Raw genomic sequence first — 14600 nt, forward strand, 5'->3', positions numbered from 1 at the left:
TTGCTTGGCATTAGCATAAAGTACCCAGAATAGAACAGTTTTGTTCAGTCCAGGCTAACTTAAGCCATGTGTTTAAACTGTTAGGTAATTTCTCTGGAAGTCCCTGTCGATTAAGACTGGACATGGACTTAGACTAGAAAAAACTACTGCAGCGATGACAGCCTCTGGCATGATAGGTGTGGCACGAACCAGCAGGAGCAATCAGGATGACAAGAAGGACTTGAGACTCAGTATATTTTCCATAGTAGAACTAAAATGCTAGGGACCAAGAGAAATAAAAGCCTTCATTTCTTCACTGTAAGAAACAAAGAGGGAAAGACAAGACTGTCTCAATTAAAGCATGTCATGCTGTATCCATGACGATTTCGTTTTCTCAATTGGCTCTACAATATTTTTCCATTGATAATAAAATATCTTCCTGGACTACATCAAAAAAATTTTAGAAACTAGGAAGAACTGAAATTGTTTCTCATATAATCAACAAACACAGGAAAGACTAGGATCCTGATGAGTTGAGAGACTTCACTGATGCTTTCCTAAAGGAGTAGGGAAAGGTGAAAAGATGCTGCCTATATCGTCTCATGGAAGAATTAGAGGTTCACGTTTGATGCTACAACAGGTAATCACAAGCTTACTGGTTTGAAATGGCAGATTTTATTTCAATTACAGTTCTACAAAACTATAAGACCCCCTGTATTTACAGTGTACTAACAGTGTGTGTGTGTGCTGTATACTCTATAAGACTCTCTGGGGAATCAGTTTTGAGGGCTCCCTCAGCTTCTAGAGGACCTCTAAGTGCCTAAGTGTACAGGGTTTGGGACAATCATTATTCCATTCATTATTTCCCTCATTCTCTATAAGCACTCTCTGTTACTGTGACAGCATAGACTGAATTTCTGATTGGGTTGATGAGAACAAATAAGTGTTACACATGGATATATTTGTGGTGCTTGAAAGGGAGGCAGCATAAATTAGTCTCCTTAAATATGGGAGCATTAGCCTCCTGCTGAGATATATCTGGAATATCTTCCTCTTTATGGTCCTCCTGGGGTGGATCTAAGCAGTATATTATTTGTAGTCCAGATTGCAAAATAATTGACAGGGATTTTTTTTCTCCTTTTTCTTGCACTGTTTGTTTTTTACATTGGCTCCTATATGTTTCTGATTGTTAACATCAATGGGTTTTGTTGTTGTTGTTGTGTTTAGGCAACCACAAAATTAGGCTTTACAATTTCTTGTGTAAATTTACATAGTTGTTGCTCTGAATATTTTTGCTCCTTTAGGTCTTAAAATTTTTTAATAATTATATAAAATTCTTTCTTTCAGAGAACTGAGAAGCACCCATATTACTTTGACTGTCTTTCTTATGGTCATGACCCCCTTGAGTGAGAGGCCCAATTTCTTAAACCGCTAATTTCTATTTAAGGAAATATTTCTTACCTTTTCTGATAGTCATGTACCAGCTTGGTACATGTTGGGTGCCAGCTGCAGTCTTCCCTTTATAGTTCCCTTTATAGCCTGCATGAGAACAATCTGGGTGAAATAAAAATGAAACTTGCTTTAGCTTGATTTTAATAGATGGTTTAAAACTTCTAGAGTCTGACACCAGGTCATTTATTTCAGCCATATTTAAGCACAGTACAATTTTGGAAACAATGTTTTCTGATAACAATTAATTGAGCCCTGTGAACATAACAAAACTTAAGACACATTATAATGAAATTCTTTACAAAGTACATCTGGCTTCTTTCACAAAGATGGGTACTGTTGACTCAGAGATAGTACTCAAGATTTAGGGACTAGGGAGATGATTGAGGTAAAACATAATACCTGTAGGAGTCAGGATTGGCCTGGTCTAAGATGACATACAAGTCACTTAGGCTATTGTAAAGTACAAATGACATCTCTCATAGGATGGTCTTACTGGACTTAAAAGCAATGCTCAAGATTTAGTGGAAAGGGTCTGAGATAAACAAAACATAAATTCAGGGGATTTGGGTGAAGCCTAGCCCTACAGAAAGCAAAGATTTCACCAGGTTGTAAACTGAATCCATTCCCAGCATTCTTGGAGGAAGACAGGTAAGCATCTCCTTCCTTGAAGAGACAAGTATGATTGTTTAATTTTTCTGGCTTCTCCAGTACTTCTGTGTGCACAAGGGCCTCTTGCCCACTAAAGCTAAACTTGTAGGTGCTTCCTCACACTCCATGCTATGACTGATCCCTCTTTTCAACTTCCATCACTTCTCTCCTACTCTGATCCTATATCCTTCTCCTACACCCTTTTGATTACATTTGGCTACTTAGATAAATCATGTCTTCTAATTTCAAAATCTTATATTAATACATCTAAAAATAGCTCTTTGGCAAATTAGGTAATGTGCACACATTCTAGGGATATGGACTTAAGTGTTTTCAATTTTTAAGTGTTTAGTCTTATTTCACCTACCTGAGATGAATAAACATAGTGCCAATATTTTACTTGTGTTGAGTGGCAGCAACTCAAGAAAAAGGGCATTGAAGGAATAGTATTTGGTTATATCCCTGAAAATGCCAAAATATTATTTTACATTCTGCATCCCCCATATCTCTCCATATCTGAAGAACTGTTAAAAGGCAAAATAGCAATAACCTGGAGAACTCTATTTTATTTAAAGTCAGACCCAAAACCAGTTATCTAGACCATCTCAGTCCCCGCTGCAGAACACAAGAAACATAGAATTGAATGTTAGAATTTACCCCTAAGGTCTAGATGAGAATTTTACCTCCTTCTTTCTCTCTTATCACCATTATCCATCCTTCTAGACAGGACTCAGTAATATAGCCAAAATGGATGTAGTTTTGAGTTCAGTTGGCTACTAGCTAAAGACACAGTTGAATCAACATTGTCATCTGTGATTCATGGAGTTTGGACACCTCTTTTGCAATGGGGCAGAGGGTGAATTTCTTTCACCTTATGTTATTTTGTCTTACTGGAATAGTAATCATTAAACACATTGTCTTCTCTAGGAAGATGATGCTGGCCATATGGTGTTCAGGTATGGGCTATTAACATGAGAACCAATTACTGACAAATTAAAGTTTCCAAAAGAAGGGTAAAGACAATGGGATTTGATAATAAATACATTTGGAAACAGAGGCTTCAACTATAAATGTGTAAAAGTTAGAGTAGCTATGGCTTTGTTGCACATAATGGAATTAACTTTATTATTTCAGGTATTCAGAAAATAGTTGAATTGTTGACTATTTGGTATGTGTTTTTAAACTTCACAAAATTTAAAATGTCCTTTGAAGAATGTATCATATTCCCACTTTTATAAAACGTGTATCTGAAGAATGAAAATGTAAAATGACTTTCCTTAAGTCATGCAGCTAACATGTGATACCATTGATATTTGTCTTCGTTAGGGGCTTTTATTGTTGTGAAGAGACACCATGACCACAGCAACTTTATAAAGGAAAACATTTAATTGAGGGTAGTTTGCTTACAGTTTCAGAGGTTCAGTTTCAATCCATTATCATCATGACAGGATCATGGTAGAGTGCAGGCAGACATGGTGCTAGAGTAGCTGAGAGTCCTATCTATATCATGCAGGCAACACAAAGTGACTGAAACTCTGGGTGCTATCCTGACCATTTGAAACCTCAAAGACCACCCCCACAGTGACACACTTCCTCCAACAAGGCCGCACCCACTCCAACAAAGCCACATCTCTTAATAGTGCCACTCCTGATGAGATTATGGAGGCCAATTACTTTCAAAGTACTACAATACTGAAAGTTAAGTCTGTCGAAGGCACATTCTCTTGCCACTCTAATGGCTTCTCATAATTTGCAAGCATGAGAATGTGTTCCATTAACCCAAGTGATAGAAGCTTTCTGTTAGCACTTGGGAAGGAGGACATTTGTGATACCTCTGCTTCCTTGTGAAGTCATACAGTTAATCATTTTTCCTGTGGTTTGTTTCATTTAAGTTCACTTCTCAGGGTAGAGACTTTGTGTTTAGAGGCAAACAAAGCCCTCTAGATAAATAAATATACACTGTATTTTCCAGTATCCAGTATCCAGACAAGACTACAGTTTCAACAAAGAAAACTTCATCTACAGCACTCTGGACCTCTTCTTTGCTAGAACAGAGACAACATGCACGGCACTCTGTTGGGCTCTCTTCTACACGGCTCCCTACCCACAAGTCCAAGGTGAGCATGTGATTTGTACCTAGACAAGGTACAATGATACTTCTAGAAAACTGTGTTTCAAACAGGACAAGAAGATGCCTGTGTGGGAAGGGGAAATGTTGGAACAGCTATGATGCAATGTGAACTTAGGAATAGACCTGTCCTGAAAATGTTTTGTCAGGACCTGACTGCTATGGCACAGACATCACAGAAACTGTTCCCCTAAAAACCTTGACGTCTAGATGAAAACAGAGAAGTCAAGTGGCACAGTGCTAGGTCCCAGTTAAGAGTGGCATTACTACATGAGCACCCCACCGATGTATCCTTTTAAAGCTATGCATTGTCATTTTTTCCTGGATACTGTACAAACTCCCTTAGTTTGGTATCTGACATCCTATGATGTTATCTCTCTGACTTCCAGCCTCAGCACCACCCATGCTTTACATGGTCTTACTCCATTACATGTCCTCTCTTTGCATTGCCTTTATTCTTGCCTCAAATTCAAAACATTTTGTCTTCCCTCAACCAAGAATGCACTGTCTTAAGTTCTCCCCCACCTAGAAGAATCATCTCAGGTAATACCCCCTTAAGATGTTTCAGATTCCTCCAGAATTTTCTGACTGGGAAATTGCTGTCATTGTCTTCCTCCAGAAGATGATCTGGAGGAAGCATGTAGGTCCTTCTGCTGACAGATAAGCACTAGTGGCACCAGTAATGTTAAACACAGTGTTGCCTCTTCAAAGTGAGATATATGCAACCTGTTTTCTATCTAGAACATTGAAAGCTGACTTGATTTATATCCCAGTAACATTTACCTTATCTGGCGTGGCCAAGCTACACACAATCCTCCCTTAGACACTTATTTTATACATGTTTTCTTAATATTAATATATAGAAACTTGTCTTCATGGGAAGATATCACTTGTACTTTACAGAGAGTTTCCATATGGTCATATGGTCATGTCTTAAGTTGTTTTTTTTTTATACACATGGATTGAGCTTAATATCACCAAGATACTTTTTCCAAATTACACTGTGCTTGAACATCTCTAAACAAATTATTTTAGGTCAGAGTCTTAATGTTTGAACCAACACTAGCTACTGAGTCATATTGAACCAAACTACTTTTTTAAATTTTCTACAAATCTATACTCTGCTGGCCATTGTGTATGCAGAGATCCAACCTCCCCTACTCCCTCCACTGCCACTGCCAATGTCCCAGTGTGCCTCCACTGCGATGCCTTTCATATTTTTTGTCTCTCTTCTGATTGAGGAGAGTGGCCCATTCTATTTTTCTTCATCCTAGTTCTATACTTAGCAGATGAGTATAGAAATACTTTTCATTTCATGAAACTTTTTATTTTCTAAATTGTGATTAAGAATTCATTAATGTCTCATAATGCCTACTTAGTAATTTTAGAACACACTTGAGGAAACAACAAGATGAAATATAAAACTTAATGGGGCTCCTATTTTCTCCTAGAAAAAGTACAGACATTGACAGAGTGATTGCTATGAGAGGCAGGTGAGCTTGGCTGAATGAGAGTTCATGCTCTATACTAATGCTGTCATCCATGATGTATAGAGGATAGGCAACATTACCCCCTTGAATATTTCCAGGGAAGTGAGAGATGACACCAAGTTGGCTGCGACTCCACTTGCAGAATGCAACCCTCAGCCTCAGATACCCAAGTCCATTGCGAATATCAACTACAGAATCTAAGCTTCAAAGTGATAGGTATTCATGTTCTAAGAAATGATTTAAATGAGGAAGTAGACATCTGATGAAACACTCCATGTATCTAAATGGATATTCACACATATTGTTGGGAGTAGTATTGGAATGGGTTTGGATCAAACATATTTAGGCAAAAACTAGCTTCATTTTCTTGGAAAATCTCACCATCTTCCTGTATTAATGTGAGCATGTAGGTGGAATAAGCTTTCCATCAGACATTGTCTACTTGGGCGGCCTCAAGACTAGGGACCTGTCATGCTGAGTTTAGGAAATGCTTCACAATCATGAAAAGACAGGATATTAAGATGTAAAATACACTTGAGGCACATGGACCAATACCAGAGTGAGGCTAATGTTTCTAACAGTGTCCCCATAGGCATATTTCCAGCTTTTCCTTAGAGCCCCAAAGTATCTCAAAGAAAGATAGACCATAGTGAAATCTCAAATATCAGTTTTAAGAATGGGAGGGACGGAAGCAATACTTACAAGGCAATCATGATGTTCCGTAGACTTTTATCTCTTCCAAAATATCATCCTGATTTTTTAGTGATCATCTCCATTTTCTAGATTGGAAAGTTAAGTCTCAGGGAAACTGAATTTACATAAGAGATCTTTTCTACAAAGTAACAAGTGATAGGATCCAGAACCCAGTACTGTCCTGAGGATTCATACTGACCCCATGATCCATCCACAGGACTTACCGTATTTGACATTAAAGAATGTCCTTTCCTTTTACTCAATAAGTCCCCGTTCAACTCCCTGTCTTCACAGACTTATGCTGATCACACTACTCCCCATCTCTCCTGGCCACTAAAATTCCCTCTCTATAATATACTACTGAAACTCCCTCCTTGCTGTCTAATGCCAGTCTCTGAGGATCTAGTTAATTAACTAAGACTCTTTAATATAATGTTCTTGGAGATTGCTCTCCAGCATGAGATTCAGAAAAGCTTGTCCACCCATCAGTGCACAGCTACCTTCTCTTTAGAATCAGTGGAACAGCCACTATATTTATTTTTCTCTTTTTCACTGAAAATCTCATGGCTGGAAATTGAATTCTCAATTACCCAGGTGCTGTTTTGCATTTTCCTATTCATTTACTGGATTCCTAGGCATCCAGTGAAACTCCTCCCATAGACTTTTAATATAAACTCTAACTCTTGTCCTAAGTATTGAGAAATCTAAATAGCTATGTGCAGCAGAGACTGGAAGTTATGGCCTTGCCAGCAGAAAGACCTGGTTACAATAATGGCTCCATTTCCTGTAACTATGTGAGCATATTATGTAATCATAAATAGCTTCAGTTCTTTACTCAAACCACTTCATAAGCTCCAAATAGAAATAAAATAAAGTTAGGTGTGCAGGGGTAATACTCAGAATTGAAGCTCTTTTTTATTACTAAAGCTAATATTTATTAATTATCTCCAAACCTTGATTTGTGATTGGAGGAGACTAAGAACATGGATACCTACTTTCCCAGAAGAAAGCGCTCTGCCTCTCTGTGAATGAAGGAATGTGGAGTGAGGAGCAAGCAACCCTAGTAGGTCACTATATGACTCTAGGAAAGCAGACTAAATAATGCACTAAGATGGAAGTGAGAAATTGGAAAAGAGGTTATAGAATCCAGAGAGATTTAAAGAATGGCAACAAGCTTTACAGCGAAAGAACAGCATGGGGAAAGCTCATGACAGGGATCGTACATGTATCTGCTTAGACAGGAATTCTTTCTTATACATCAGTACATCTTTGACAACTGTGGTGTGACTATGTGTTATCTCCTTAACACTCTATGGAAGAGAACAGAGAAAGTAGAGGCTATACTTACTATGGACCTGACCATTGTGAGCAGTAAGGTTCAATATCTTCCTTTGGATGCTTACAGACATTTCCCTAGAAACATACATCCTAACCTATTCCTATTAAGCAGATGTACTTGTAACAAAGAGTATTATAAATATGCTGATAAAAATTCCTATAAGGCAATTATAATCTATGACTAAAAAGTGTTTTATATATATAAGGGAAATAATGGATGTATTGGTCAAATGGCACTAGACAATTAGATTGGTGAGGATGGAGAAGTTTAGGACATCAAGAGTCGTGGTATATGAGGTCAAGAGCCACTCCCCCTGTCTATTTGCCTGGGTATGTGTGCCATATTTCAAGCTATGTCACTTTGCTGCCTTCTGTGTGGAACCATGACTCTGACCAATTTCACTGGGCTACACTGGACCCAAAGATTGACCACTTCAGATGCATTTAAATACAGAGCAATTTTTGGACAATGAACAGTTTAAGAAGACAGAACCTTGCTGAGCCCAGCCCAGTGTTGGGGTTCAGTCCCAACCTATTAAAGTGTCCCTTGAATAGTGAGTGAGGAATGAGAAATGCTAGATGGAAATACATTTGAGAAAAAATAACAGAGACACAGGATAGCTTCACGGGGACCCTGAGTCAATACTCAGCAGCGTTCGAGTTTATTTCTAATGGCTTTTTATTCACTAGCAAGGGAGAAGCAAAAGACCTCCCTTTTCAAAATCAAAGCACAAAGTACAACCAAGTTTACACCCTTCAAAACACCTGGTAACCATGCCCCACAGCAAAGTATCTTATGATTAGACCTTGAAGTATAAGACACCTTGCAGAAAAAAAAAAAAAAGACATCTGGTAACCATGCCTTTGCACCCTATTATGGAGAGCAACATAAACTCTGACTCTGACCTTGAGTCAAACCACAAGTTGGAATCTTTGTGGCTCCCATAGATATTTTCTGCTATGCTCAATAGGTGAGTTGTGATGAGCAGGAGAGGTTCAGGGCTCCAGTTTAGTTTGTCTGCCCTCTTCTCCTTACAGTTCTCTGCTTCAGGGTATTCTCTGCATGTAGTCCTGCTTGTGGCTCCATCCCACTGTTGCTGTCAACAAGGACTACTTTAGACCACCCTTATTTCTCTCTATTTTCCACAACATGGGGAAGAAACACCAAATTCTGCCTCTTCCTCACAAAGGAATCTGGATACCTGCCGTATTGCCAGAGTATTAAAATGTTCAGTGTTTCTAAAGGGGATGCTCCCTTGCCTTTTACTCAGAAATAGAGCTGTGTATTAATAAGGACACTGAACGAAGCAAGGAGAAGGACTCCCCACTTAACACAATGAGCATATGAGAGGACAATTTTAAATGGCACGTACTGAACTGCATCAGGTTCTGCTCAATGCACATTCCTTTAAAGGTCAACTCTTATTATAAACTTTAACTATACTCTTACCCTATTTTTAAAATACAGTTAAGACATATGCATGGTAACAACAGGGAAGGTCTTACTGGGCATAAGTCATTTCTGATAAAAATAGATGTTATAAAGTCTAGAATAGACTTTATCAGGAGAATAATCTCAAATTTTGTATCATAGCAGGTTGTGGCCACACTATTCAGCTGAAACTCTTTCTGCTTGCTGCTTCATGACATGAAATTTTGAAATGCTTCCCTGATGTTTGCTGCAATGGTGATGAAAGAGAACTCAGATACTCATACCTTTAAATTTTTATTTACCTTTTAGAGGAGTGGTTTATACATGGGGCCTCACATATACCACAATATTAGGTTGAGGTGAAAAGACAACATGCAAGGGTAAATTATGTCCCGCCATCTTTTGTGCCTGCCACATATTGAACTTATGTTGTCAAATCTTGGTGGCAAACATCTTTCCACACTAAAGCAATCTTGCTAGCTCCACCAGATGCCTTCAAAATAGGAAGAATACTTTGGAACAAGAGAATATTGGGTTCTGAAATTGCACATATAACAGGGAGTAGAACACCAAAGTCTGGAAACAGAAGCACCTTTTATTTCAAATACACCATGGGGAAGAAAGTTCTGACTAGTCAGAGCTACAGAGAATAATTTGACTCTGTATCCCCACAAAAAGGGCTACAGGTTTTTTTTTTATTACGATCAGGGTTACACACAGAGCAGAAGTACATTGTTGAGATTTAAAGTGTCATAGTGCTACAGTGTCCTTGGGCGGTGCCAACTGGAGTTGAAGCTAAGAGATTTACGATATATTCAGGAATGTTGACTTGAGCCTGAATTAGAGGACATATGACATTCTGGAGTCTCCATGTCCCAAGACTTATTCTGGACACCTCTAGGAACTGAAGAAAATCCAGAATTGTGATTTCTGATTACAGGGTGTTAGTTCAAAATGTTTCCATAGTCATGCATTAGTTTGAATTGCTTTTTCCCTGCCTGATAGAGTGCAAGGAAAAAGATCGAAGTTGGTGATAGTTTGAAAACACTCAGAAGTATAGGTTATAAGTACACAATTTTCTCATTTTTGGGGGGCTCTTCATTAGCTTAGGTTTGTGACTTCTTTAAAATTTTCTTATAAGATTACTTCTCAAGATAGATAATAAAGTGGTTGATTCTTTCTTTGTAACTGCAATTTGCAGAACTGTCAACAAAGGGGTTGGCTGAGAAAATATGGTCCTTGCTTGCTCATAATCTATTATCTGTGACAAATTACTTAGATATATTGTATGTGGGTTGTCAGGATGGCTCTGTTTTTAATCATATAAGGGAGATAAAAACATGTTTTACCTATAATTCTTTCACTTAATAACGGAATGTAACCTGGGTTACAGATACTTATATATTATTCTTCAGCTTAATGACTTCATAAGAAAAAAATTATTAAGCTTCTCAGATTGTCAGTCTCAGCTGCATACACACACACAAACTGGTTATAAAAAATAAAATAAAACCTTCTGCATAAACTTTCAGTAATAATCCCGAAAGTCCTGCTGAAAATAATCAGAGCTGGACCTGTTAAAAGTTAACATTTATTCAAAAAACAAGGATATAGGCAAAATCATTGAACATTCTCCTAGGTATACAGTCACTTCTTCTAGCTGGTTGTATGTAATTAGGCCCTAATTGCATGAGCTTCAAGCTTTTCTGGAAAGAAACAATGGTATGCAGACTAAAAACTAAAAATAAGGAGGGTGAGTCTACCTATGCAGAAATGGGAAAGGTGTTATTTATACTGGGTAAGAGCTTCAGATGCTGTCTAATAGCCCCTTAGAAAATATTTTTTAAAACAAATAATAAATTTTTGTTACTGTTGTATTCATGTTATTTAAAAATTTTAATCAAAAAGGAATTATTATAAAATCTTGGATGGCTGGATATAATCAATATATGCCTAGCCCTTTTGGCCTCTTCCCCCTTTATTGTTTACTAAAAAAAAAGTTCCCCCAATCAAGTCTTGGATTATTCAAACCTCTTGCTGAAATGTCAACTTTCTTTCCTCTCAGAATCTGTAAGACAATTGCTGAGTGTGGGGCACAAGTGCCTGTAAAATTTCAAGCAAAAAGTTAACTTAAAAATGTGACAAAATATTAATAGCTAAAAAACAATACATAGATGTTCTTAATTTAGTACTGAATGCTAATATGTAACTTAAAAATGACTCTTCTTATCTTCTTTTTGCACTAAGAAGCAATAACAGGTCTCAAGCTATTTTGGATTAGAATGTATTTTTTAATTATGATGATTTTTATTCCTAAAAATATACAATTTGAATAAAAATGACATATGTTTAATAAACAAAATATATTTGATAAGTAAGGTTGAATCAATTCCTAATGTCTATTCCAAGGTAACAATAACTGGCTTAAAGACATAGGTCTAGCCTCTTTGTCTTTGCTAACTTTGTGAAGCCTTAACTATTTGAATAACTGAGTCATACATGAAAATGTAATATCTTGTAATGTTACAATAAGAAGAATAGGGAAATAAGGTTACCAGATTTTCTGTGGGATATATTATGACTTTGTTAAGGCTCCTAGTACATCTATGGGCTGTGTTTTCTATTTAAAGTTTTATTTTACAGGAAATTTTCAATTAAATCTTCAATTCAATTTTTAAGGCTAAAATTAACAGAGATAAAAACTATAAAAATCATAATCCTGTAGAAGCTACTAACTTCTTAAACTATTAAAGATAATTAAGACATGAAACTTAATGGGTTAGTCACCTTATAAAATGACCATTTTTTAATGTGTTCAAAACTATGCTTGTAGTCATGCTAAGTACACATGTAAATTCATTTAAAGAAACCAAGCTTGAGGAAGAGACAAATTTATTACCTCCTTTACATTAGTTTCTATATTATGTTTTCAAGATTAATCCTAAAGCAAGTAATTAAAAACAAGTAATGTTGCTTTAAAATCAAAATATACTTGATAAATTAAATTTTGGCCTTTCAAGCTCCTCAGAGATCTGCCAAATATAACATTTGAAATGTTTAATAAAAAATGCTTCCTATGATACCAAAACTGTCATCTCCTAGAGGCAGTCCTATGTCTCTTCAAAAAAGAAGACAAGGCAAAAAATGACTCCATCTGGGTTGTGGTAACACTAAACACTGGGCAAAGAACTTGCCCAAGCCTCACCAGCTTCAAGGACCCTGCCCAACCTGTGACAAACAGGATATCAGAAAACTGACTGATCCTCTTTGCCACACCAAGCTAGCTCAGTCTATCAAGTTCCCCATCCAGAGGAAAGTCTCTTGGATCTTCTGGGTGTGGTAACTGAAGGCTAGTGCTGTCCTATGTGTCAATATGAGACTTAATGTTGCTGTGTTACTGCCAGTGACTAACAACTTCTGACCCAAGAACACTAGGGAGGAGCCTATAATAATCATCCAGGTAGCAGGTAAGTCTTTGTTATTTTAATTGATACAGAGGCTATTTAGATTATATCCCTATATAAATGGATTTCCAAATGTCTTATTAAATAAAAAAAACATGGAGCCAAATATAGGGGTGAAATGCCTTAGAGAGATCAGGGAAATACGAAAAAGCTACCAGCCAACCTTACCTCACCAACTCTGCAGCTTCCAAATGCAAGTTACTTTCCTGTCTACCCATGCACATATTCCTTGCTGTTCTACCATTCTTATTTGCTCTCTATCCAGCTACATCACTTCCTCTTCCTACACAGCTCTGTCACTTCCTATCTGTCTGTTACAGACCTCAGACTTCCATGGTTAACTAGTGTTGGAATTAAGTCATGTGCCACCATACCTGGCTCTGTTTCCAGTGTGCCTGAACAGTGATAGGATTAAGGGTATGTGGTACAGTTGCATGCTGTCCTTTTTCCTCTGATCTCCAGGAAAGCTTTATTTATTAAAGCACAAGTAAAATATCACCACATTCCTGCACAAATTTATCTTTCTCAGATTTCTGATGATGCTGATAGCTAATTGTAGCTTTATCATTTCAACAACAAAAACATCTAGCTACTCTCCCAACAACTGTAGCTGCTACATCAATCTATTTCATATATAAAGATCAGGCCTTCCTTTTCCTAGAGTTACTAGATCTCCTGCTAAAAGGGCAGATTCATGCAGTTTGCCTTGCTAACAGCTTTATATTGAAAGAGATGAACTCACAAAAATGATTTAACTTGATTTTTACTATTTATTTTAAATATTTGCTTTTCAAGGACTGCGCTCAGTAATGGAGTTATGGAGGTTGTAAGGGTCTAGGAAGATGATTCAGGGTATAAGTTGTAAATGTCTAAGGCTATAAAAGCTTAAGTAAGTTGTGATCATCTGAGAAAGTGATACAAGATCTGTAAATGCAAGCTGTAGAAGTCCTAAAAATAATATACAAAATTTGAAATTGAGATTTTTTTCCCTCTCACAATGTTGCTATTCAGACTTCAAAAGTTTAGAGTATTAATATTAATCAATGGAATTCTGATAAGCTATTAATCTAGCCCCTGTAACGAACTGACTACTATTATCAGGCCAAAGGGTCAAAGTCTTAAATTTTCTTTGGCTGTCTTCTAAATAAGCAACTTAAGTTGCTTCTCATCATCCTGAAAAATATCTCTGCCCAATATCCATCCCTCTGGACAGTGGGAAATACTTTGTATTTTAAGCAAAAATCTATTTTTTTTTTGGCCCCCAAGTTTTTGCAATGACTCAATGGCATGAATATTCTACAGCTCTTTACAGGCACTTGTTAATTGCTTTTTCTACAATGAGGATTTCAGCACAGATTACAAAGAAAATGTTTATATGATAACCAAACCTTAATTCTATGCCACATGGCAGCTGTGAATGTGTGGGACAGAATTGAAGAAGCAGGAAAGAAAACTGAATCATTCACAAAAGTTATACAGGGCCCCAGAGAATCCATCACAAATTTCTTACAATGACTGTCTTCAGCAGTAAATAGAATGGTACCAAATTCAGAAGCCAGACAGATAATAATTGAATCTTTGGCTTTTGAGAACTTGAATGCAGCACGCAAAAGAATAATCAGGCCATTAAAGGCAAGATCAGCACTCTTGGAGAATTGGATCAGGGACACAATTAATATTGAGTCTCGTGACCATGATGAGATGTGGATAGGAGAGGTGATTTCAAAAGCTTTGAGGAAAAACAATGTCAGATGTTTTGGTTGTGGTAAATAAGTTCACTTGAAAAGGTAGTGTAAAACAGGGCATTCCTAGAAAGAATGTTTATTCAAGGAACAATGGCAACAGAATGCCCCTCCCTTTTGGATTATACAGAAGGTGTGGTAAGGTTAAACATTGGACCAATTAATGTAGATCAACAATAGACAGGCAGGGTAATCCTTTCCTCAGTCTTCAGGAAGCTCCCAGAGGGGCCTCAT

The 14600-nt window shown here is 37.2% G+C and overlaps 1 pseudogene; it reads left to right on the plus strand.

The window, feature by feature from the left end:
• Nucleotides 1-14600, plus strand: part of LOC114693785 — a 60360-nt pseudogene that overhangs the window by 11118 nt on the left and 34642 nt on the right.

The sequence above is a fragment of the Peromyscus leucopus genome, chromosome 2 (genome assembly GCF_004664715.2).
Source record: "Peromyscus leucopus breed LL Stock chromosome 2, UCI_PerLeu_2.1, whole genome shotgun sequence".
Lineage (NCBI taxonomy): Eukaryota > Metazoa > Chordata > Mammalia > Rodentia > Cricetidae > Peromyscus > Peromyscus leucopus.